This window comes from Canis lupus, chromosome 25 (genome assembly GCF_011100685.1).
Source record: "Canis lupus familiaris isolate Mischka breed German Shepherd chromosome 25, alternate assembly UU_Cfam_GSD_1.0, whole genome shotgun sequence".
NCBI classification, from domain to species: Eukaryota; Metazoa; Chordata; class Mammalia; order Carnivora; family Canidae; genus Canis; species Canis lupus.
Genome location: NC_049246.1, coordinates 35,941,896 through 35,968,405, shown reverse-complemented (window position 1 = coordinate 35,968,405; position 26,510 = coordinate 35,941,896). Strand labels below are relative to the sequence as shown.

Sequence of the window (26,510 nt, the reverse complement as noted above, 5' to 3'; positions counted from 1 at the left end):
TGCCAGTCATTTAGAACCTGAGGAGTCCCTGAATGCCTCGGCAAGGGCAACTACTGAGTCCCACACTTCCAGAACTTCTTACCAGGAAAGATGAGCCCTCCTGGCTGAGAAAACCTGTTTCAGCTAAGAGCACTAACTCAGTGCTTTGGGGATGCATTGATCATAGATCAAAAAGGGGTAAAAGCAGTCCTCAACCAAATTTTGGGGGTCTCCTCTCTCAGAAATCTCCCATGACCTATTGAAAATTTAAGCTCTCAAACAGAAGAGCTGGCTTGTTGGGGTGTGTGTGTGTGTGTGTGTGTGTGTCACAGGTATATTCTAAAATCAAACAAGAGAGCAGAAATTGAATATGGGCAATATTACTATTGCAAATTCCTTAAATTTTCTACATTGTACAGTGTTTAGAGAATGTAGCTCTGTACATTACTACATTGTTACAAATGGATAATAAATCTACACATCATTTTTATACATATGTGTATATGTACATCACATACATATATATTATGTATAAATCACATATAAAACTTTATATATACAATACAAAGTGATGGTGCAGAGGATGTGGAGCAGTGGAAATTCTCATACCTTGTTGATGGCACCATAAATTGGTACAGCCATTGTGACAGTTTGGTATTACCCAGTAAAGTTGAATAGGAACATATCCTATGTCCCAGAAAGACCCCTTCTAAGCACAAGCCCTAGATAAACCTTGTACTTCTACACCAGGAGCCATGAAAGAGTGTCCACACTAGCACTGCTCATGGTGGTAAAAAAAAAAAAAAAAATGTAAGACACACAAATGTCTGTCAACAGTAAAGTCAGTGAGTAAACGGTGGAGTACTCATGTAATGGAATAGTAGGCAGCAATAAAATAAACTGACTATAGCTCACAAACCCATTGAGAAGCAAAAGAGAAAAATCACAAAAAATACTTATAACCCCATTTATATAAGGTTCAAAGACACACAAAACCTAACAATATAATATTTAAGGATATCTGAATAGACAGAAAGACTATAAAGGAAACCAAGGTAATGTTATTACGAAAGTCAGGATAGTGTTTGCCCTGGGGGAAAGGACGGAATGTTTTGGGGAGGGAGACTTCATGAGATGCTTTTTTTCTTCTTCTTTAAGTTGTGTGTACGTGTGTGTGTGAATGTGTGTGCTAGCCTCTATACTCTGACATATTTTACAATATAACATATATAGCAACGCATAACAATGCTTCCATATAAGCTCCAACTTTACAAGACTATTTTTACACACTAGAATAACCTGCAAACAAGGCACAGCTCACACTCTGGGGTGTATGAGGAAGGAAACCCTAAGAATAACCAAGAAAATAGCAGTTCTATAAGTTCACTGTACACATGAGAGACCTTCACAGTTACAGGAACCCTGGTCTGCATAGCTGCTTAGACAGCCATCCATGTGCGTAAGGGGCCCCAAGGTCCACATGCATTGCCAGCAGGGGACAGACTCAGGACTCTCAGACATCTTTTCCCTCCAAGGGCAGGTACTGCTGACTTAAGCCAGTCATACTAATATACATAATAAACTCATGTTCATTTCTTCCATTTCCCGTGGTTCTATACTTTCTCTTTGCAATAAGATACCCACAGGTAGCCAGAGAACAGCTCATTGAGGACTGGCACTGTTGTCTTTATATTTGCACCTCTGGTCTAACACAGGTGTGGTTCTGCGCAATGGCGCTCTTCACTGCCTGTCTGGTGGTGCAACAGTCTCCTAGGCCTATTTCTGGGTGACTTTATTGTCCTCTACTCTCTTTGAAGCCCTTCTTCTCACTCCTGCCTATTTTTTCTCTCCCTTGTTTCCCCTCGTTTCATTTTCCCACTTCCTGTGGACCTTATCAGCAATTTTCTGACCCTGAGTGGAGTCTGCCCCTCTCATTTATTGAGTTTTACTCTGTGCCAGTTCTGTATGAAGTGCTTTCCATGCCTTAAAATTCAATTCTCATCAACCCACAGAGCAGGTGTTATTATCCACACCTTGCAGAAGAGGGTATTAACATGCAAAAGTGTATAGTAATTTATCCACCTATGGCATTTTCTAACCCAGAGCTAACTAATCCTAGAATCCACGTCACTCTCCTGCTTCTCGCCACTTGTACAGAAAGTGGTGCTGTGCCCCCAACACTCCTGCCTCTGCACCTGCTGGCCCTATACAACTATCTCCTCTGTGAGAAAAGATCTACCTGGCTTGCTATGAAAACATCTAGTGAGTGGCCAGCAACCTGTACTCCTACCACATCTCCATCTTACTCTGACATCTGCCTGTCCAAACCCCGAGTGATCTGCATTTTTTCTCAGATCTGCACACACTATACAGTGTCTTCCTATACACACTATACACACTATACAGACACACTATCTCCCAGAGCCAGCGTTTCATTTCTTGAAGAGAATGAACACAGCCTTTAGCCTTGGTCCAGTCTATTCAATCACCTCAATTTCTCCCAGTGGCTTGGTCCTTTTCCTCCTGATACAGTGTCCAAAATAAATCCAATTTCTCTGCTGATCTGAAGCTCACATCAAACTCTTTTCTTCCAGGCATGTGAATTACCACAAATACGTCCCTTGGGTTCATCCCAATTGAGCTACCTGACGCTCCACGCTGACAGCTTCGTCTCTTAGAAAGAAAAGGATGTAAGAATGGAGCTGCTACTCTGGACTTAATTCTGACCAACAAGGAAGAACAAATTGGTAAAGTAGAAGTGACGGGAACCTTGGGAGAAAGGGACCGTGTCATGTTGGAGGTTATTATTGTGAATGAAAGAAGCATTAGATATAGTCAGACATGTCACTTTTGAAATGTAGGTTTCAAAACATTCAAATCGGGCTAGTGCCATGGACAGACTCTAAAAGAACGGTGACTGTATTTCCAAACCAAAAATCAGGACACGTCACAGGCCAAGAGATTTTATATGGCAGCTGGTGCAACGGGCAACTCTGAGGAAAAGAAACCTAGATGCCAAAACGATGATTGTAGCACACATTTCAATAGTCTATGGGAATAACAGGACAGGTTATCTAAAATACTGGATGCCTGAAATTTTATAACACTGGAACACTGAAAGATGTTGGAAGGCCATACAACAAGAAATTCTTGGGATACAATTATAGTTAATACCATTTAAAAAGACATGGAGACATCTACAGAAGTCAACACATCTGCACAGGAGCTCTTTGATGAATACAGATTTCAAAAGAATGTCGGGGTAAGGGGACAAAGGAAGGTGTTAGAAAAAGGATGACTTGGAAACCCAGAGGAAGCAGCAACTCAAATTAACTTAAAGGGGAGAAACATATTAGAAAAACTCACTTTTCAAAGTGGGTTGGCTACAGGCATGTCTGAGAGAGACTTTTCCAGGACTTCCTCAGTCCTGCCATCCCCTTTGTGCTAGCTTTACCCTCCTGCTGGGTGAAATTGGGTCCTCCCTACACCAATCACTAGTGAAGAATTGTTTCATAAAATTATAGTAGAATCATCACCTAGGATATAATGAATGTTGAGGAATCCACCAGAATAATCAGTACGGATGGGCACATTGCCAGGGAGAAACGCCACCGTGGTATGTACTGATAAGAACACTATCTAGAGGTCACAGCTAATAACGAGCTGAGGTGATAATGGAAAGGACAACACCAGTGTTCTCTCAGATACATTTGTATGAATAGGACAAGGAAGGACCCTGCTCGAGGTAAACAGTGCAACGTCAGCCAAAGACGCAGGACGGGGGGCATTGCCACTCAGTCTCTGCTTTGCCTCTGTCTTCATCAGAAAGATGGAGCAATTATGGTTCAGAGGACATCTGTCAAAAGATAGCGTGACATGAGAAAAGCATCCCCAGACACTCCCAGTGAGCTCTGGGGGTTACATCCAGGCTGTTTCATCACAGAACACTGAAAGAAACGTCTAATTGGGAGGATACGGGCTCTACTTGTATATTTAAAGATTCAAAGAATAGAAGGACACATTGTCTATTTTCCTAAAAACTTCAGGAAAAGACTTGACCCATTTACGTGGACCATCAGCTCCACTCTGGCCGTAGTTCTCTCCTTCACCAGCAAACACCCCTCCCTCTACATCATCCCCATTGGCTTACAAAAATTCCCTAGAATCTGCTGTTCCTTAAAAACCCTCATTTGGTCTTCTCTCTTCTCTTCTGTCCTCTCCTGTCTCCTTCTCCTTTCCCCTTTCACCACCCTGGCCCTCTTTCCTTTCTCCTCCAATCTCTTCCCTTCTCTTTCCCCCCTCCTTCCTCTCCCTGCCCCCCACCCTCCCTCTCTTCTGACGTCCTATATTGACATTCTCTAGGATTCCATACTGTTGCCCACTTTTATCTCTCCATATTCTCTTCAATCACATCTATACAATAAATATGACAAAAAATTTGTAGCTCTAGCCCAAACCCCTGTTTTAGACTCCAGATCAATACACCCAATAGTCCAGTTGACATGTCATTTGAATGCCTCACAAATATCTCAAACCTCACATTTATGAAGGAGAGCCATTCTTTTCTCCCCTAAAATCATATATTTTTCCTTCTCTCCCATTGTTGTAAATGGAACCCCATTTACCCAGTGGCTAAAGCAACATATCTGGGCACCATGTTTGAGTTCTTCTGGCCCATTACACTGACATCTAATCAATTAGTAAGTCTTATCATTTTACTTCCTAAATGTATTTGGAATCTGTTTACTTCTTTCAATTCCCCATGTGAACTCTTACTCAAGCCACTTTCTTTCATCCAGGTTAATTCAACAGGTGCCAACTGGTTCCCCTGCTCCAACCCAAGTCTTCATATAATCCATTCCCTGCACAGCAAGCAGAGTGAGGTTTTTTAAATGTAAATCAGATTGCTTTACTTCCTTGCTCAAAACCTTTCAACGATTTCCTTTGTATCTTGAATAAAATCCAAACTCCTTATTGTGGCTTAGCAAGCCCCACATGCTCTGACTTAGCCAACCTCTTGGTGGAGGGAAGGGCTCAGGCAAACCATAGAGTGCAAGCCAGAGTTTCTGCAGCTGTGCCGAGTCTAAGAGAGAGATGCCACCCCCTGTGAACTCCACCCCCTTTTTTTAAGGCTCTTGTGAAAGTATCTTTGAAGGAGGTTGGATGCTAGATGCTCAGGGGAGTTGCATGCTACTGCTGAGAAAGCCAGCAGCTGAGTGTTGATGGCACCTGGGGGTCAGCACAGCCTTCCTACTGAGGGGAACAAAGTCACCCACCAGGTGGTTGCAGGCAGCATGCAGAGTGCCCTGATGGTCACTCAGAGTTAATCCTGCTTGTCTCTCCCACACTCTTCCACTTTTACCCTTGGATGCTCCTCCTTGCTCCTACTGCCCCAGCTCACCTAGCCTCCTTTCACTTCTTCAAATCCACCAAGTTGCCCAGCAGGAGTTTCACACATGCTGTGCCCTCCTGGACTTTCCAGATGGCCAGCTCCTTGCTATCGCTTCTTGAAGAACCTGTCACTTCTTTTCTGGCCTTTTCTGGTTGCTTCCATTATTTGCACTCCTGTGCCTTATTTGTTTCCTTCTTAACAAGTTTCATAACTTGCACTTTGCATTTTATTCCTTTGTTTCTCTGTTCAAAGTCTGGCTCTCAATAGACTGTAAGCTCCATGAGGGCAGGAACTGACCTATATGTTATGAAATAACAGTTATTAGCACTTTTTAAATATCTTTCTTTTACAAAATTAAAAGAACTCTGTTTGTATCACCCCTTATTATTTGTATTAGGACTTTTACTGATCCATTAAATTAAAATTTCCAAGAACCAGAAGGCTAGATTATAGTACATTTTGGTATAAATATAATCTAGCTGAATGCCATAGCATACAACAGTAAATAAATTGATTTATGTAAACCTAGATGGAGAAGCATAAGGAGCTTATGGTCAGGAGACATTTCTTGTTCATCATTTATGTCCCCAATGTAAGACAGGTTGCCCAGCAGATATTAAGTATTCAATAAATATTTGTTGAATTAGTGAGACTAATGAGGCACGGCTCCTAATGGCATGCCTCAACAGCCTGTCTCTACCCTTGTCCTGCTCAACAGTTTTATCAACATTGACCCAGTCCTATTTAATATTTTTATCAATAAATTGAATAAACATAATATAAAACTGGAGGATAATGCGGCGAATGAGAAATCAAGATTCAAGATCTTGTCAGTTTCGTATAATGGGCCAAAACCAACATGATAAAATTAACAGGCTTCCTTTAGCTTTCAAAGATAAGATACACAGAGCAACATGTCAGGGATATGGTTTAATGAGTTACCTGAGGGAATGATCCTGGTAGATGGAAAAGCTTGAAGGTATGATGTGACTATCAGGACAATGGAATGGGTAGCTGAGTGCCACTGATGTGTTAAAGAACAGTGATAGCTCAGCGAGCGTCACCTCCCATTCACAAAAAAAAAAAAAAAAAAAAATAAGAAAGAAAGAAAACCAGAGGGTTTCCTTGGTAGCATTTAAGAACACCGTAATTGACTGCAGCAGCTGGGCAAACAGCAGGGAGAACCATGCTCATGAGCTCAGCAAAAGAAAGCCCTAACAGGGAAGGCAGAGAACCCTGAAACTTGAGATTTGGGGTATCTGAATATTTACATTTGAGAATTTTGAACCCCCAGATTCCCCAGAACTTGCTAGGCATGCAGAAGTAGTCCACTCTACCAGAACAAAATGAAACCCCCTTGCTTGAAAATCACTCAGGAACCTTAAATGAGACTGGTGCCTTACAAGGTAATGTGTGTCCCTCTTGGAACCTCCCATTACCCTCCCTCCTACTAAGCAGACCAGTAACAAGGATCAGATCACACAACAGGTAACACACCAATTAGACACCCATTCTACTGATGATGTGGATGAGTAGGCCGAGGCCAGCACACTGGAGGTCTTCTGCAGACACATACACCCTTCTGAGATTCAGTAAAGCTTTTAGGGCCCAGGGATTTGGGACATGCTTCACTCCCTCAAAAGTAAAGGGCAGATTATTGTGTTACATAAATGTCCCTAATTAAGAAAGACTTCTCTGGGGATCCCTGGGTGACTCGGCGATTTGGCGCCTGCCTTCAGCCCAGGGCGTGGTCCTGGAGTCCTGGGATCGAGTCCCCTGTGGGGCTCCCGGCATGGAGTCTGCTTCTCCCTCTGCCTGTGTCTCTGCCCACCGCCCCCCTCTCTCTATGTCTATCATGAATAAATAAATAAAATCTTAAAAAAAAAAAAAAGAAAGACTTCTCTGAGTTCAGGAGACCGCCTATACAGCCCATTTACTGGGTGACACAGAAGGCTGCCAGCCCAGCGGTGCTGAGAACAGGAAGGGACTCTACAAAAATGTCAAGGTACCAGCTTCCTTGTTCAGGCCAAGGTGCCTACCCCCCAGCTGCGAGATATATCAGTTGCCGCATTGCTCACTGAGACTAGCCTTCAGCCATAGGAAACGGACTCATCCAGAGACCAACCCAGGGCTGATGATGGGCTGCACTAATGAGGGGAAGCAAAGGCTTAGCTCTTTTCTTTCACTTTTGTAGGGCCACCCTATTCCAGAGCTCCACGTGGAATCTGCTCAGACCTCAGCTGCACCCACATCGCAGGTCAGCTTCCCTCTGCCCAATCCTGCCTGTCTCCCTAAGAGGTGTTGCTTGAGAATATGCCAGTAAACCTTCTGCATGCATCACTCCACCTCAGAGCCTATTTATAGGGAACCCTGTCAAAGACAGCAGTGTCTATTACCTTCTCTATAATCATGATTATATCACTCCACTTCCCATTTTGTTTACTATGATTTCTTGAAGCCACTGTGTCATTGTTTTCAGTTAGTTTCATCTTATTTTTATTGCTTTTAATGTGGCTTTCATCTCCATAATGTTTCTGTTTTATCTTCCATTTTTCTTCAGGAGCTCCGCTAACTTACATGCCATTTCTTTCTGTTGTCTTGTTTTATTTTTTTTCTTCAAACCATCTACTTCCTTTTGAGCGCGACTTTTGAGAGATTATATTGCCTGTAACTTCTGTAAGAATTTGGAAACCTATTCAGATGGGACCACATGAATTTGTGTTTTTGTGAGTCAATAATGGTCAAAATCAAAAATTTCATGCACTTGGACCTAATAGTCATCTGAAATTTTTGGTAGTTTTTTGCTCATTCCTCTGGATATGTTTTTCATCTACCTGTAGCTTTTTTATTCCTGTCCACCCTACTCAATCTTCATTTATTATTCCTATACAAAGATTTTGTATTTGCCTTTTAAATAAAATAATAAAGTATATGTAAATGAAGTTAATTACCTTCTGAAGAGTAAGGTAAGAGGAAGTGGGAAAAAGAGCTTTTAAAAAAATCAGCAGAATTTATACACAGCAGGTGCCCTCAAAGCAGAGACAAGAAAGGCAATTCTCAAGCAAAGGACCTGTAAAGGAGTGGAGGAGGTTGGATAGAGCAGAGGATGGAGTTTCGGCTGGAATCCCACTGTCAGCCTGATCCTGGGGCAGGACTGGTACACAGAATGGCCCAGCACAAGGTTCCCTCACATTAGTCGGTTGGTTGGGAGCTGGGAGCTCCACCCAGGGTTCCGGTGTAACCTCCCAAGCATCTCTGGATGAGGCAGCTCCTCTTATGTTGTGAGAAGTTCTCTGGAGAAGGGCAGCTGTGGGTCATAGCACCCAACACTCCCAGCAGTTGCAGAATGGAAGCATGGTCCCGCTAACAGGAATCTGGGACCTGTGGACCATCTCCTCTCCCTTTCAGCCCACTGGGGTTTAAGCAGTAGGCTGGAATAGACAGCCAGATCATCAATAAGCCCGTCATGGAAATGACCAGCATCAACTCCTCCTTCCGCTCCCCTTGTCTTCTCTTTCTGCAAAGTCATGCAGTATGCTCTCCAGGAACATCCTACATCTCCTGGGGCCGAGTCACACCCCTGGGGCTCACTGTTCCAACCAAAGGATCATTATCTTTCAGGATGGAGACACTGGTCTTCAGGGAAGTCTGCATCCTGCTCATAGCCCAAGGTGGCAAGTGTCCGCTTTCAGCGTACTTCCTCTGCTCAGTTCAGTGTCCATTTTTTGATACTGATACTTCATACTTTGTTGTGAGGGGTTGGGAAGTTCCTTGTTTTAGTAAATGTGGTCTTTTTCTTTTTTTCTATTTTCCTTTTTGTAATGTCATCAGGAGCCTGGGGAAGTGAATGGTAACACTTCACAATTTGAAAGAGGAGGTTTCTCCGTAAACATTTTTCCTCTTTTTTTAATTGGAAAATGTATCACTTACAAAGTATATATAAAGTTTAAAGTATAAAAATAATATGATAGGGACACCTGGGTGGCTCAGCAATTGAGCGGCTGCCTTTGGCTCAGGGAGTGATCCTGGGTCTAGGGATGGAATCCTGCATCGGGCTCCCTACCAGGAGCCTGCTTCTCCCTCGGCCTATGTCTATGCCTCTCTCTGTCTCTCTCATGAATAAATAAATAAAATCTTTAAAAAAATATATAATAACAAAATGCAGCAACCTGTAGCTATTACCTAAATTAAGAAATAGAATGTAATTGGTATCATGGGGATCCCCATGTATGCCCCTCTTGAATTCATAGTCTCTTACCTACTCCCTAGGGAGACTACTACTTTGAATTATATTCACCATTACCTTGCCTTGCTTTATAGTGTTACTAGATATATCTTTAATTCCTGAACAAAATAGTATTTAGTTTTTCCTGATTTCACTCCATATAAGTAGAATTATACCCTATTTATTCTTCTGCAAATGTTTCTTAGGCTCAATATTATCATTCTGAGATTCCTGCATAGGGAACTCTGAGCCATAATTCACTCATTCCCATCACTGTATAGTACTCCTTTTATGAGCACATCAAAAATGTATTTATTCATCTTGCTGTCAATGCACATTTGGGTTGTTTCCAGTTTTGTAACATTAAGAACAATGCTGCCGTTAACATCCTTGTACCTTTGTCCTGATGCACATTTGCAAGAATTTCTCTAGACTATGTATGTATGAGTGGAAATGTTGGATACCCTACTTTCAACTTTACTAGGTAACAAGTTGTTTCCCAAATCAACCGTAGCCATTAATACTCCCACCAGCAGTGGAAGAAAGTTTCCTTGGCTCTACACTCTTACTAATTCCATTTGGTATTTTTCAGACTCTCTGATTATTGTTTATTTAGGCAGTAAGAAACTATACCACAACATGATTTTAATGTGAATTCCTTGATTCCTAAAGAGTTTGAGCACTTTTTTTTTTAATTTTTTAATTTATTTATTACAGTCACACAGAGAGAGAGAGAGAAAGGCAGAGACACAGGCAGAGGGAGAAGCAGGCTCCATGCACCGGGAGCCCCACGTGGGATTCGATCCCGGGTCTCCAGGATCACGCCCTGGGCCAAAGGCAGGCGCTAAACCGCTGCGCCACCCAGGGATCCCCTGAGCACTTTTTTTTTTTTTCCCCCTGAGCACCTTTTTATATGCTTATTAGCCATTCACACTCTATGCTGAAATTTCTGCTCATATCTTTTGTTCCACTTTCCTTGGAGCTGTTAGTCGTTTCCTTATTTATTTAGAGAAGTTGTTTATTATATTCTGGACCCTGAACCAGTGCCAGTTATGTATACTGCAAATCTCTTCTCTCAGTTTGTTGCTTATCTGTCCGGTTTCTGTTGTTTTCTGATAACTAGAAATTATTAATTTCAGTCTACCCTGTTTTTGCAATCTTTTTATTTATCATTAGGGTTTTTTGTGTTGTTTTAAATAAACACCACCCTTAGGTCATAAAAATATTCTTTCACATTTTCTTCTAAAAGTCTTAAAGTTTTGCCTTTCACATATAAGACCTTAGTCCATCGGGAATTAATTTTTGTGTATAGTGTGAAGTGGGAATCCATTCTCATTGTTTTCCATCTGGATAGACTACCACATATTGAAGAGCTCATCTTTTCCCCACTGACTCACTCTGTCACCTCTCAGTTTCCGTACATGCATGGGTCAGTTTATAAGATTTTTATTGTGTCTATCCCTGTGCCAAAAGCACATTCTTTATTTTTATAGTACTAGCATTTTATGTTGTTATCTGATAGTGCAAATATCATTCTTCTGCCTTGTTTTTACTTTTGGGGAATGCACTGACTCTTCTTGACCCTTTGTTCATCTATATAAATTTTATAGTTAACTGGTCAAGTTCCACGAAAATCCTGTTAGGATTTTGATTGGAATTCCAATGAATATATAGATCAATTTTGGGAGAATCGGGATCTTTATAATATTAAGTTATCTTATCCATAAGCATGGTATGCCTTTCTATTTAATTTTTTTATGTCTTTCAATGAAGTTTTGCTATTTTTTCCAAAAGAAAATTGTAGAATAGTAGTTAAGAGCACATACTCTGAAAACAGATGCTGCATTTGAATTCCTACTCTGCAATTTACTAACCATACAATATGGACAACTTACATAATCTCTTTGGTTATCAGTTTCCACAGCCATAAAATGAGACTAATTTATAGCACTTACATCATGGCATTGTGATCGGATTACATAGGTTAATATAAAAAGAATGTTTAGAATAGTGCATAGTCCATGATAACTACTATGTAAATCTCTGTTCTTATTGTCCCTAGATACATTATATTTTGTTTTCCTACCATGACAAGCATTTTTAATTGCATTTTCTGATTCTTTCCAAAGTATACAGATACAACTGATATTTGTATTAAAACATGACAACCTACTAAATTCTTTTATTATTTTGAATCCTTTTTTACAGATCATTTTGAGTTTTTTATTGTATTATTTGCAAATAATACTATCTCTTTCTTTCTAGTCCTAATGGATTTTTTTCTTAATTTATTGCATTGGCTAGGACTTGCAGTGTATTATTGATGTAGTTGTGGCAAGGATCCTTTCTTGTTCTTAACCTTAAAGGGAATGCTTTTAATGTTTTGGCCACTAAATATAATGTTGGCTATAAACTTCAGGTTGACGTAGGTATCTGGCTAAGGAATATTCCTCTGTTCTGAGTTCACTTAAGACATTTACCATAAATAATTGATTGTTTTTATCAGATGTTTCAATTTGCCATTGTGGTAAATTAAATCTACTTTTTTAAAATGTCAAACTAACCTTGTCTTCCTGGAACAATATAAACTTGGTCATAAAGTTATCATTGGTTTTGGATTCACTTTTCTAGTATTTTGTTTAGGATGTTTACAGAAAAAGCCATGAGTTAAATTGCCCCATAACTTTCCTTTCTTCTACTAGCTTTGTCAGGATTTCATAATGAGGATATGCTTGTCTCTTTTCGGCTCTCTGAGACATTATGTAGGTTTGGAGTTATTTGTTCCTTGAAAGCTTTGTAGAACTCACCTTATTGATAGAGCTGTCTATGACTGGTGCCTTCTTTGAAGACATTTCTAAATATTGAGTCAATACCTTTCTACAGAATCATTTCTTCTTAAGGTGATTTTAGTGATTTTTTAATTTTCCTAAGAATTTATACAAATTTATGCAATTTGTATGAGTTTTGAAATTATTAGCATGAATTTTTTATGATATCCTCTTATTACTTTTTAATCTCTGCTGCCTCAATGCATAGTTGAGCTCCTTTTCATTCCTAATGTTTATTTGTTTCTTCTCACTGTCATGCTTGGTCAGTCTTGCAGAGGTGTGTCAATTTTATTTGGACATTCAAAGAAGAAATGTGTACCCTTGTTGCTCCTTTCTATTGGACTTTTGTTTCTCATTTCTTTAATTCCTGACCTTTCCTTTATTATATCCTTACTTCTTTCTTTGGACTTTTTCTATTATTATTTTCTACCTTTTAAAGTTGGATGCTTAGCTGCTCATTTTTTTTCAGCTTCTCTTTCTTTATAATAAAAGCATTTGAGGCCATAATTTCATCTGTGGGTACCAATTTAGCTGTGTCCCACAAGCTTTGATTTATATTATTTTCATTATTGTTTTTCCACTATATATTCATTATAGAATTTCATTAATTTCTGTTATATTGTCTTATTTTTATTTAATGCAATTGCATCATTGCCTAAGAATATCTGTTAGATAGACTCTTTTAAATGCATTCAACCTAGTAATCAATCAATTTTTTTGTAAAATTGTTCTATGTGTGTTTGAAAAGAATGTATATTCTCCAATTATTGGTGCAGTGTTCTACATACATCCCTTAAATCATGCTTGTTAAATGTGTTATACAGACCTTCTCTGCTATTATTGATTTTGATCTGCTTGACCTATCAGTCTCTGAGAGCAGGATGTTAAAATCTCCCACTTAGGTGGTAAATTTGTCAATTTGTCCTTATAGTTGGATCAATTTTTGTTTTATATATTTTGAAGTTATACTATTAGATACACTCAGACTTAGTATTGTTACATATTTATAGCAAATTGAAGCTTTTACCAATGGATACTGAGAGGATTTGCATTTTTTTTAAGATTTATTTATTTATTTGAGAGAGAAAGAGAGCTGGAGGAGGGGCAGAGAGAGAAAGAGGGAGAATCTCAAGTAAGGCACAGAGCTTGACTTGGGGCTGGACATGGGGCAGGACATGGCGCTCAATCCCAAGACCCTGAGATCATGACCCGAGCCAAAATCAAGTGTCAGGTGCTTAACCCAGGCACCCTAAGACAGTGGGGTTTTTTAATCTCTAAAAATATTATTCTAGCTTTCCTTTAGCATTTGCCTGGTGTAAGATTTTTTCCTAGCCTATTCAACCTTTCTGTATCTCTGGGTTTTGATCTTAATAACTGGCATATATCTAGACTTTGCTTTGTTTTGCTATGCTTTTATTTTTGTTTTGTTTTTGGGGGTTTTTAGAAAGATTTTATTTCAATTCTAGTAGCTAACATACAGAGCGATATTAGTTTCAGGTGTACAATATACTGATTCAACACTTACATGTAACGCACAGTGGTCATCACAAGTGCACTCCTTAATCTCCATCACCTATCTCATGCATCCTCCACCTACTTCCCTTCAGGTAACCATCAGTTTGTTCCCTATAGTTAAAAGTCTATTTCTTGGTCTGCCTGTCTCTTTTTTTCCCCCTATGCTATGCTTTTCAATCGAGTTTAGTAATCTTTATCTTTTAATTGGAGCATTTAGCCCATTTACATTGATTGTGATTGCTCATACATTTGGGTTCATCTCTACCATCTTATTATAAACTTAAAAAAAAAAACCTATTTCTCCCTTCTTTTAGATTAACCGAGTTTCCCTTCCATTCCATCTTTTCTTATGCTGGTTTTAAAAGTTATTCACGCTATTTTTATACTTTTAATAGTTGTTAAATTAACTTTAACAAATTAAATTAAATTAAATTAGATATTAAATTAAAGTGATAACTTAATTGTCTTAGTTTGAGCTCCTTGATTAACAGAATATAAGACAAGGACTTGGATATTTAGCAGGCAACCTAAAGAAGCAGAAGTAAGAGAATGAGGATATAGGGAAGAGAGAAAGCCCTGATAAGGGTCTTTATCAAGGCCAGTGACATGGCCAATGGGGTATTGATTCTACCACGTTTTCTGAGGAGCATGAGAAATGAATTCTACAATTAACCATCTGAAAGATGGGAAATGTGGGCAGTTATCTATAACCTTCCATTCTTCATTAGTTGAGAATTGCCCCCAGGGACAATAACTCACCCAAACCTCCGTCCTGCTTTTGCACATGAACCTGGTGGTCACCCATAGGTTTGGAGAAATCCTTGCAGCCCAGAGAGAGAAGGAGCATGGTGCATCAGGGGAGGATACTGTCAGCATGAGTTTGAGGTCACGGATGACCGTGCAGTACAACTATAGTATCTATTACATAAATCATCTTTACTAATCCTCCTAAAAAACAAAGATCTTGGAATGTTTTAAATCCCATCACTTCCATCCTGACTTATATGTAATGGTCCAGGATTTTTTAAATTTTTTTATTCCACAAATTAGGCATGATTAATATTACTTTACACAATGTTCATTTCGATCTATCCACTTATTATTTCCTTTGGTCACCATTCTTGTAATATTTTAGGCCCTCCTTTTGAGATTTTAAGGACTTCAAGATTTCCTTCTTCCTAGGAACTCTCAGAAATTCCCTAAGTGAAAGTTGTCAGTAAACACTCCTACTTTTTGGTTGTCTGAAAATATTTTTTTGTTCTCCTCATTCTTTTTTTTTTTTTTTTGTTCTCCTCATTCTTAAAAGGAGTTTTGTTAAATATAGTGTTCTATGTGACAGTCATGTTCTTTCCAAAAGGTGAAGAGCTCATTCTCCTAGTTTCCTCTTTGATTGTTAGCAAGAGAAGTTATCTATTAGCCTCATTTTCTTTTCTCTGCAATAGTTTGTCCTTTGTTCCTGGCTGTTGTTAAGATCTCTTTTTCTTGGTGTCCTGAAGTTTCACTGTGTTTCATGGACTTAATGAATTTAAGCCTTAGTGTCTCTTGTCAAATTTGCAAAGTTCTCAGTCATTTTATACCCCAGTGTAGCCTCTCCCTTATTCTCTCTTTGCCTCTTTTTTTTTTTAATTCCAATAATAGAAATGCTGGATGTTGTCACTGTGCCATTGATATTCTCAAACTCTCTCCCAGACCTATCTTTCTGTTCATTAACCCTCTCTGTGACTATCCACTAAGTTTTAACTTAATTTATAAATGTTTTTCATTTGTAGAATATCTATTTGGCTCCTTTTTAAAATCTTTCTGATATATTTTTATAATTTCATGATTTGTTTTTCAACAAACTTTTAATTCCAAGGATGTATTAAACATCCTGGCTTTAAATTCTCTATCTGCCAATTCCAATATCTGCAGTCTTTGCAGCTCTAATTTTGTAGTTGGTTGTTTCTGCTGACTCTTGCTAATGGTGGTTTGTGAACCCATGTGTTTATTGATTTCTCATTGTGAGTTCATGTTCCTAAGACCTTTATCTGAGAGAATTCTCCAGCCCTGCATTTAGAGTTTTTCTCCAGAGAGTGTTTATATTTGTTTCTTCCAAATGCCTAGGGGCACTGCTAACCTGGGACTATTTAAAACTAAATTTTCAGAACACAGTTTTTTAGGTCACCTGTAATATAAACCCAGACACCAAGTCTACATGATGGAGAGTTTGTGGATAAGAGTTCTCTGGGGATATATGTTCTTTTATTCTGTAATATCCAGAGCCTAAGGGCATACTTTCTTATCGTCTCCCTTTGTGGGGTGTGTGATTTTTTAGGTCACCCACTGAGATACCCCAGCTTTATGTATGGGTATTCCCACTTTGTTTAGATCCCAGTCCCTTTTTCTTATTTCCTATATGTGTAATCTAAAAGAACATATGCCTGCTCCAGAGCCTAGATTAATTCAGACTTTCTTGCATTTGGTCTCTAAAGAATTCCCTTACTTTCCTACCAGCTCATTCATGCATTTGAAAGACACTTTTTAAATCCAGCATGTTTAGGTAAGCTATACTCAAGGGAGTTCTGAACATCTTTTTTCCATTCTTGCTCTCTACAGACATCATGTGCCAAGTTTCTTAACATACCAACAAGACTCCTATACAGAAACCAAAAAAGTAATATTCTTTCTAGTGTGCTATCGAGGGTCACAGGACCCATGTGCACCCAAGTTACCCCCCAGTCCTAAAGTTCTTACCATCAGAGACATTCTTCTTTAAAATCAGGCACTAATCTCCAGAAGAGCTGCAGAAAATGGGGTTTCCTGGGAGGAGCAATGTCTGAACCATTGATACCTGTTCACTCAGCAAACATTAGGTAGCTCCTACTAGCCAGATCTCCCCACAATATTTAGATTAGAGGAGGCAAGGAGAAGGCAGGAAAGCTCTGGAACCTAATGCAGTGCCTAGAGAGCAAGTAAGGGTGGGAGATTAAGGAGAAAGACACATGTTAATGTTAGGAGGCTGGATGGCTAACAGGTAGCATGAGCTCTCCTAGAGAAACTGAGAGGAGACTGGGGAAAGCAGAAAGAAGAGATAAGTTAGATGCTAAATATAAACCATGGGGGGTCTTTACTAATTTGCTAAAACCCAGCCCTGCACTTAGGAGAAATATAAATAAAAGAAATGAATAAAATTTGCATGTTACACATTTCAGCCATAGAATTAACTAGTCTGAGTCTATCTGATGAAGAAGCAGAGCCCAGACAGGTAATAATGTTTGTCTAAGATCACACTGTAAGAGCTCAAAGCCTAGGTCTTCAGCGTCCTAATTCCAGCATTCTTTTTGTCTCCCAACATATTCCAAGACATGTTCTATTCAACCAGTTCCAGAAGACACTGCAAGGGCTACATGAGGAGAGAGATCAATAGCCAGATATGATTGGGAGACACTGACGTGGACAGTGTGTTAGATATATTTCAAAGGATTTTTTGAAGGATTTTTAATCCCTTTTAATATGCAACTCTGTTTTGTGATGCTCAAAGACAAGGGTGTAGAATATAGAGTCTCCTAAACTTATATGACTATAGACTTGGTTTTTTAATTGAACATCCTAAGAGATTAGTGCTCAGCAGAAAACAATTTGGAAGATGTTAGACTATGTCATGCTGCTCTTAAATTCTGTAGCTCTTCCACAAGGTTGGTTGAATTCACAGCAATAAGTATTTATTAAGCACAGGCCATGTGCCCAGCATCGTGCTGAAGCAGCAGAGGATACCAGGATGAATAAGGTTCCCAACCAACACCAGGATGCTTATATTGTCCTAACAACAGTCATATACATGCAAAATTAATTGCTATCCTGCACAGAATATGATCAAATTGCTTTTGAAACTTGCAGCATTGTTTTGGGGCCTGGGGGTTACAAACATCACAAGTGGACAGAATCTTCAAATCACTTCATCTCTTAGATGTCTGACAGGTACTAAAGGGAAGTTCTTCAAAACTGAGCTTCTAATATAACCCTCAACCACTTTTTTTCACAGTCTTTCCCATCTTGATCATCTTTTCATTTGCTCGGGCTAAAAACTGCATAATCACCCTCGACCATTCTCTTGCCATCACACCTCACAACTAATCTTTCAGAAAATTTGTTGCTCTACCCTCAAAAATATTTGGATTGTTAACAGTCACCACCACACAAGCTAAACTATCATCATGCCTCCCCTAGATTACTGCCATAGTGAAGTCTCCCTACTTCCACCTGTAGCACCCCTATATCTTCATGCAACACTGCAGCAGGTATAATCCCGTCAAAACCTAAGTCCCTTGGCTCAAACCATTATAGTGGTCTGCCATTCATCCAAGTGCTAGCACAAACTTTACGATGACCTGTGAGGTCATAAATAATTTGGCCCCATTACCTCTCTGGCTTTCTATTACTGGCCTCCCCTTGAATCTCTTATTTTATTTTATTTTTTTAAAGATTGATTGATTGATTGATTGATTGATGATAGACAGAGAGAGAGAGAGAGAGAGAGAGAGAGGCAGAGACACAGGAGGAGGGAGGAGCAGGCTCCATGCTGGGAGCCTGACGTGGGACTCGATCCCGTAACTCCAGGATCACGCCTGGGCCAAAGGCAGGCGCCAAACTGCTGAGCCACCCAAGGATCCCCTGAATCTCTTATTTTAGACACACTGGCCCCCTCACACTTCCTTCGACTCTCTAGGTACATTCTTACCTCTGCACCATTGTGTGAACTGTCTCCTCTCTTTGGGCCATTTTTCAGTCAGATACTCATATGTTCTTACTCTTGCACCTCCTTCAAGTCAGCATTGAAATGCCATCTTCCAGTAAAAGAACACCTGTTTCTAATTGTAATCTCCACTTGATCCTTGGCATTTCTTTCCTGGTTTTATTTTTCCTCATTTATCTAATTATTCATTTGTTCATTTTTTTTCTCTCTCCCCAGTAGAATATAAGCTTCCTGAGAGCAAATATCTTCACATATTTTCTCTCCTGTTGCTTCCTTAGAACATAAAACAGTGCCTCATACACAGGAGGAGCTCAATACTTGTTCAGTAAAAAATGAACAAAACCTATTTTAAGTGTTGAAGGATCTCCCTAATGAAGGACATGGTATTTAGGAAGAGTCTTGGAAGAAGGAACTGAGAGAGAATACCGACCGAGCTCTCAAAGCAATTGTATCCTGGTTCAGCTCTGCCAGTGACCAGTGTCTTACCTTGGGCAAGTCTCAGCCTTCCTCAGTTGGGCTTTGCTTGGTCATAGATTTCAGGCCTGTGACTTGCAGAGCCCTGGAGTTCCTGACAGAGGCTTCTGGGTCTGGGGAGAAGAGGGAGCACATGGCATCACCTTATTTCCTCCAGGATAGCTTTTCTCTTCTGTCTCAGACATTTAACATTCTGTACAAAATTTCCTTTGAAAGAGCTGCGCTGCTGAAAATGAAAGGCTTGAAAACCATTGCCCTTGGTGATCTCTGAGGCACCTGATCATCCTGGGACATGAGGAGACCATGCAGACAGTTGAAGCAATAGGATAAGGGTGGTGAAAGGCACACCCTTCATGAAGCAGAGCCCTTCGGGTCAATCTAATCCAAAGGGGAAGGAGAGAGGCCACACCTACAGAAAGAAGCCTCTGTCTTGAACCCAAAATTCTGGCCTGGCCAGCTGGTCTCCCCAAAGGCCAGTGTGGGAGAACTGCAAAGCCAATATCCCACAATTTAGTTTAGTGGGTGAGGAATGGAGCAGACAGCCCAGCTTGGGGAATCAGCAGGTGTCAAAATTCAGTCCGTGCAACTTTCTGGATAAATTCAGATCCAGGATTCCAGCCTCACACTAATTAAATCATAAGAGAAAATGATAGAGTGAAGAAAGAAGACACTGGAGTAGCTGAAAGCTGCTGAAAGTCTGTGCTAATGATAGCTGATTCTACATTAACATGAATGCTTTTGGTTAACAGGAGAAATGTGCTGAAGCAAAGGCTTTTGTCAGGCCAAACACATCTGTGAATAATTGAACAATATTCATGTCGAAGAGTCAGCAATTTATCACCGGCTTGGCCTCTACTTTTAGAAGGAGTGAATAACTTTTTGAGTGAGTAGATTAAAAACATGTACACACAACACACACACACACACACACACATGCACGCACTACTCTTATTGCAAAAGTTCAGAATCTAACAACGCTTGTATGTGACAATTTGAAATCATCTGAATTTTATCTTTGCAGGATTTGGAATCAGATGCAACTAACTTGAATGCTCTCTGCCCCCCTCCACTCGGCCCTGCTCGACTCACCCCCCCCCCCAGGGGCCCTCAGGTTCCTGGGTCACTGCACAGGCCCGGAAGGCCCTTCCTGTGGTGAGGTGCTGTCAGGTGTGCCCCCTGCCCCTCAGACCTCACGGGGGCCACTCTCCCCAGCCCTGAAGCAGCCAGAAGAGCTGAGAGGAGCCAGGCTGTGAAAATCAAATCAGTAACCAGAAAGGAAGCCAGGGGTCAAGACAGAGAACCTTAAAGATAGGCAGAGAAGTCAACAGTGGCTGGTAAGAAGCCTGGGATCAGGAGAAGGACAGTGACTTGCCTGAGATGCAGCAATGACAATAGAGTGGTGCTGCAGCTCGACTTCCTCAGACCTTCCAGGCAAATGGACTCACACACCCTCTGCAAACTGGGAGACCCAAACAGGAGAGGCTTGGAAGCATCAGGAGGAATGGAACTGCTGACCTCTTGAGCACAGTAGTGCCCTCACCCATGGGGGATACATTTCAAGACCTTGGTGGAGGCCTGAAACTATGACCGTACTACACCCTATATAGAGTTTTTTCCTAAACATGTGATAAAGTTTCATTTATAAATGAGGTTTAATAAGAGACTAACAACTAATAATAAAATAGAACAATTATAACAATATACTGTGATAAAGTTACATGAATGTGGTTGCTCCTTCTCCCCAAATATCTTATTGCACTGTACATATCCTTCTTGTAATGACACAAGATGATAAAATACCTCTGTGGTGAGATGAGGGCAGGGGAATGACACAGGCACTGTGACTTCCTGGCAGGCAACTACTGACTTTCTGATGACGCGTCAAAAGGAGGATCATTCGCTTCTGGACTTCAGTTGATGGTCAGTAACTGGAAGCGCAGAAAGTGAAGCCACGAAGAAGCGGGGGGCGGGGGGGAACTGCTGTACACTGTGGAGCCCTAGCAGCAGGCTTTCCTGTGTCCTGTGGGAGAGCTTGGACTTCAGCTTCAGCTCCAGAGTCAGAGGAGAAAAAAGACAGCCTGCTCTGTGTGTGTATGTGTGTGTGTGTGAATGTGTGTATATACATGTGTGTACGTGTGTATGTATTTGTATCTTTGGTCATTTCTTTCAGAAGGTCAGAGACAACTAAATCAGACCTCAGGGGGCAGAAACTGTCTTCCTCCAAGAGTGATTCTGAGCTTAGATCAATGGATTGATCTACGTGAATGCTCATTTTTGCCATTTGGGGGTTGGAAGCCACCCCAAGCAGAGCCCTCTCTCATGTCACTCCCCTGACTGGCTCTGTCCGTCCTGACCACCAACCTATAGCCAATTTCCTTCCAGATCTATACCTGGGCCATCCTCACACTCAGCCACTAATGAAGCTCCACTTCACCCAGAGGGAAGGATGAGAGGCCAAGAGGAGGGGGCGAGTTCCAGATGGAGCTGGGAAGCAAGTGACAGAAGAAAAGTAGAGCTGGCAGTGGCTTGCTTTAAAAGTGGACCCCAGGTGGGGTGCCTGGGAGGCTCAGTTGGTTGAGCATCTGACTCTTGGTTTCAGCCCAGGTCATGATCTCAGGGCCGTAAGATTGAGCCCCGCATTGAGCCCTGTAACAGGGCTGCTCAACCAGACTCCTTCTGCCTCCCTCTCTCTCCATCCCCCCACCCACCTCGCTCTCTCTTGCACTCTCTCTCTCTCTCTCTCTCTCTCTCTCTATCAAATAAATAAATAATCTTTTTTTTTTTAAGTGAAATCCTAGGAGGGAACACAGTTGTGACTGGGTAGGATCCCTAAGCCCCCAAATCTTTCGTTTAAATTCCACACCCCTGAGCCCAACTCCACCCCCAGGACTGTCTGCTGCTCTATTAGAAAGGCACCAACGCTAGTGGGTTTTGCAGCCTCAGTACCCCCAACAACTCCATGCCCTGGAAAAATCCAATTAAAATAAAGAATTCATCACTGACACACTGTGTGGTCTTGGATAAGTCATGCTTTTTTCCTGGGTCTCTAGTTCTCCAGCCACAAAACGGGACAAGCAGTTTGCAAGGTTCCTGCCAGTTTTTACACTCTTTCGCTTTTTAAATCATCAGTAGTATGTTGACAGGTGCACAGAGAGGAGCTACGCACTATGCTCCATCCCCTGCTCCCCCAGCCCCATATTAGCTGATGAGCAACTTTCTGAAGTCATTCAGAAACAGCCTCAGGTTAGCAAGCATGGGTCTCTCTCCTAGGCCTCCTTTGATACCTTTTCTCCTCCAACTCAGTTGCTCAATTCACCAAACTGTGGTCAGCACAGCACCATTTAGGACAGCTGCAAGTGACATAAACTGTGATGGAAAGGAGAAAAACACTATCTATTTCCTTCCTCACCTGCCAAGTCCGAGAGTTGACTAGCTTCATGCCTGGACTCATCCAGAGGCTCCGGTGACTTTATGAGGACCCTATTCATCATTCACCACCCTAACCTTCCCTTGTTCAGGGGCCACCTGCACATAGGCTCTTTCGTCTGGGGGCTAATAGGTCACTACAACTCTTCTGTTCTTACTGCCTCAATTCTAGGTGGCTATCCAGGGTTTTTCTTCCAAGAGTTCCCACAAAGACCATAGATTTGAGCTGTGCAGATCAGCCGAGATCAGGAGTCCAGCCCTCATGAGAGGGAAGACGGAGGATGTAGCAAAGTTTGGGTAGAGGTGGATGTTGTGTTTCCTAATACCTCAGGAGAGCTGGGAACCCAGTGTAAACAAGCAACCACTGAAAGGAGATATGAAGACCATTTTTCTGCAATTTTAGTTAATACAATCTTGCATCAATATAAAGTGAAATGTCCTGCCTCTACTTTCTCCCCCTTCTTTGTCTCCTCCATCAGGGAAAGGTGTCATAGCTACCAAATGAGGCTTGGAAAATGAGAGGTCTACTTGATTTGTGCTACAGGGAGTAGGTTGGAATTTCTCAGGAAGAAATATGGGAGTAGGCACACACAACAACACCAAAGAGCATACACATGTGTGCATGTGCACGTGCACGCACACACACCCACACACACACTACAGAGTACATGCTGCCCAGCCAGGCTCACCAACAAGAGCACTGCCATTACTCATCATTGTTCATTACTGCAACCAAATGGTGTGCTTCCGACCTGGGAGGGCTGGATCCCAGGAACACCACACTAAAGGCTTCACTGCCCACTCTCCTCCTTCTGGGTGCCCCATCCTTCACCATTGTCCCTCACAGCCTTCCCTCCTACCCCCAGGTGGGACCATTCTCCTCCAAAGGCATCTGCAACTGCTAGCTGAGTGAATCAGAACATCAGATGCCTCCTCTTTGCCCAGAAATCTCAATTTGTTTTCCCTCCGAACATTATAGTTTGTAAATAACATAAAATAAATATATGTTATGTTTTTTTACACTTAATACCATGACAGGTGAAGAAAGCTGGAAATGGCAGTCTGCACCAGGCAGGTGCTTTCCATCTGGAAAGGCAGGGGAGAAAGCAGAAAACACATTGTAGCAAATCTATGATAAGGTTAGAGAAGGCTCATGGTCACTCTCCCTGTCAGCCCCTACCAGCCCAGAGCTCCTCCTCACCACCTCAGCTCAGATCCCCCAAATAGGAATCTCAGACCTTCTGCCAACAGAATGTCAGGAGATAGATTGGATGGATTTCATCCTTGTCCCTTCCTCATAGGTCAACACACACAAGTTCTCTTTCCCCATCCCCTCCTCTCTCTCTCTCTCTGGCCCCTCAAACCTTGTCCCTGATGTTTCCATTCTTCCTGTCTAAAATGCCCGTCTCCTTTACCCCTTTGAATCCCATCCCTCCACGAACACCCAGATCCAGTGCTACTTTCTGCAAGAAGTTTCCTCTGCCTCCCCAAGCCCAGGAGAGCTTTATTCTTCAGAACACCAGCTGCACCTCATGTGTGTACCCCTCACACATGCCTCGCCGTGTTGGTTTTTCCAGGACTGTTATGTGGCCGGTAAGAAGCAAGAGAGCCTTGACAGGCAACATGCGGTCCCACCAGTTGGGTTTGACTCCCGGCTCTGCCTTTTGATAGCTTTGCACACTTGGGCAATTTACTTAACCTCATTGTGCCTCAGTTTCCTCATCTGTAACATGCTGAGGATGATACACCATTACCCAGCTGCTCAGGTTGTTACCAGGATTCAGTAAGTGACTGCTGGTCAGACACTCAGAACAGTACTTAGCACATATGGCATATAAGACAGTTAGCATGTCCCCTGCAATGCATGCTCAATACATGTTTGTGAATGAGCATCTGCTGTATACTTGGGAAAATAGCTTTAAGAAGCCACAGTGTTATGGTATATGTTGGCAAATTGAACTCCAATAAATTTTTTTTTTTAAAGAAGCCATGGACATAGGGTTTGCTGTAGTATGGGAGCCCTTGCAGACCCAGGCCCAAATGATCCAGCTTAACTCCCCTTCCCCTTTCTGCCTGGTAGCCCCTCTCTGCCTCAGGGAGGAAGGATGGTCCTCACAATATTCATTTTATAAGTTGTTTTCTCTGTGTGCACCTGGGCTGTCCCATCTCAAGCCCACAGAATAGCAAACACACTTTTAAAAATGAGCAGGCTGTCTGTGGAAACAATATTCATGACATTCAGTAGAGGAGGCAGGAGGTAAATGATGAAATTAAAGATATTCATGGCGGGAGCCAAAGAGCAGAGAAAGCGTGGAGCAGTGCACACAGGCTGCAGCGGGGTTCGCCCGGCCGGTCTGTCTGAGCTCTCCAGCAAGTACACATCGCAGGGGATCGGCTGGCTGCAGAGGCAGTCCAGGAGCACCTGCAGACACACTGGGGACATGAGGTGAGGGAGGAGGGCGAGCAGAGAGAGACAGGAAAAGAGGGGAGATAAGCAGAAATTCTCCGGCAGAAATTTGTGTTTTAGATTAAAGGCCAGAAGGGAAGAACCTTCCCCCTTCTTTCCATTCCCTTGCAATTAGGTCTTGATAGGATAGAGTCCTGTACGGCCATACCACCCTGAATGCACCCCATCTCATCTGATCTCAAAAACTAAGCAGAGTTGGGCCTGGTTACTACTTGGATGGGAGACCACCTGGGAGTACCAGGTGCTGTAGAGGGACGCCTGGGTGGCTCAGCGGTTGAGCATCTGCTTTCAGCTTAGGGCGTGATCCCAGGGTCTGGAATCGAGTCCCACATCGGGCTCCTTGCAGGGAGCCTGCTTCTCCCTCTGCTTGTGTGTCTGCCTCTCTCTGTGTGTCTCTCATGAATAAATAAATAAAATCTTGGGCATCCCTGGGTGGCTCAGCAGTTTGCACCTGCCTTCGGCCCAGGGCAAGATCCTGGAGACCTGGGATTGAGTCCCACGTCAGGCTCCCTGCAAGGAGCCTGCTTCTCCCTCTGCCTGTGTCTCTGCCTCTCTCTGTGTGTCTCTCATGAATAAATAAATAAAATCTTTTAAATAAATAAATAAATAAATAAATAAATAAATAAATAAATAAATACTTTAAAAAAAAAAAAAAAAGATACGGTATGACCTGAGTGTGGGAAAGGAGGTGGTGGGCAGGTGACAAACTGGGAAGCAATGAACCTGAGTTCCCTTGAAATTGTTACAAAGACTAAATTAGTTGTGATATTGAAAACACCCAAAGCACATGGTCAGTGTTATTTCCCCGTTCTGGTCATCATCATCACTGCACTTATAAAGGGGACACTCGTTCACCCTGGAAAGCCGGCACTGGGGAACGCAAGTAAGCAGAGAAAGCCCCCTCCCCACGATGGGGGAAGAAAACTGTGGACATGAGTCAATCACCAGACAGGTGAGCTGGGAGGTAGGAGTCGGAGCAGGGGGCCCCTAACTCTGCAGAGGCCCGAACATGTGAGTCGGTCTTGGGGGATCCGTGTTCTTCCTCTTCTGTGCCACTCGGGCCTGCAGGGGCTGAGGCGGGGCCGCGGGGGGCAACACTGGGCAGCTCCGCATCTCGGCCTGGCGCTCGGAGCCGGTCTGAGCAGCCATCCACCTCGGGTGAGGCCTCCTCTTATCAAGGTCGCTTCAGAAACTCTGCCCTCAAATTGTTCCCCAGGTTCAATCAACTTTCACATTCATAATACAACAGAGCTCTACAGGGCCGCCGAACAGAGAGCGTCTGTGGCTTTTCATTTCCTGGCACGATTAGGGGGATAATCACGGTGCCTGGAAAAATAATAAAGCCGGAGTCTGAGGTGGGATCCAAGCAGAGGGTCCGGCCACATGCACTGGCCTGGAGCCGCTGTGACCCGCAGGCCCCGGCCTTCCCCACGGGGTAGGACCGGGGAGAGGCCCTCGCATCCAGCCCACTG

The 26,510-nt window shown here is 42.1% G+C and overlaps 1 long non-coding RNA gene and 1 pseudogene across 2 annotated transcripts; both read left to right on the top strand.

The window, feature by feature from the left end:
- Window positions 1–30: 30 nt before the first annotated feature.
- On the top strand, window positions 31–20,844 carry LOC102154345. 2 transcript variants are annotated; one of them, XR_005378697.1, is made up of 5 exons: window positions 31–177; window positions 2,574–2,726; window positions 7,566–7,628; window positions 19,895–20,028; window positions 20,167–20,844. It is a non-coding gene; the product is annotated as an uncharacterized LOC102154345 (long non-coding RNA). The 2 variants fall into 2 exon arrangements; XR_005378698.1 differs by lacking the exon at window positions 7,566–7,628 and having other exon boundaries at window positions 20,167–20,843.
- A 4,328-nt stretch (window positions 20,845–25,172) lies between these two features.
- Window positions 25,173–25,291, top strand: LOC119866007 (annotated as a pseudogene).
- The last annotated feature ends 1,219 nt before the right edge of the window (window positions 25,292–26,510 follow it).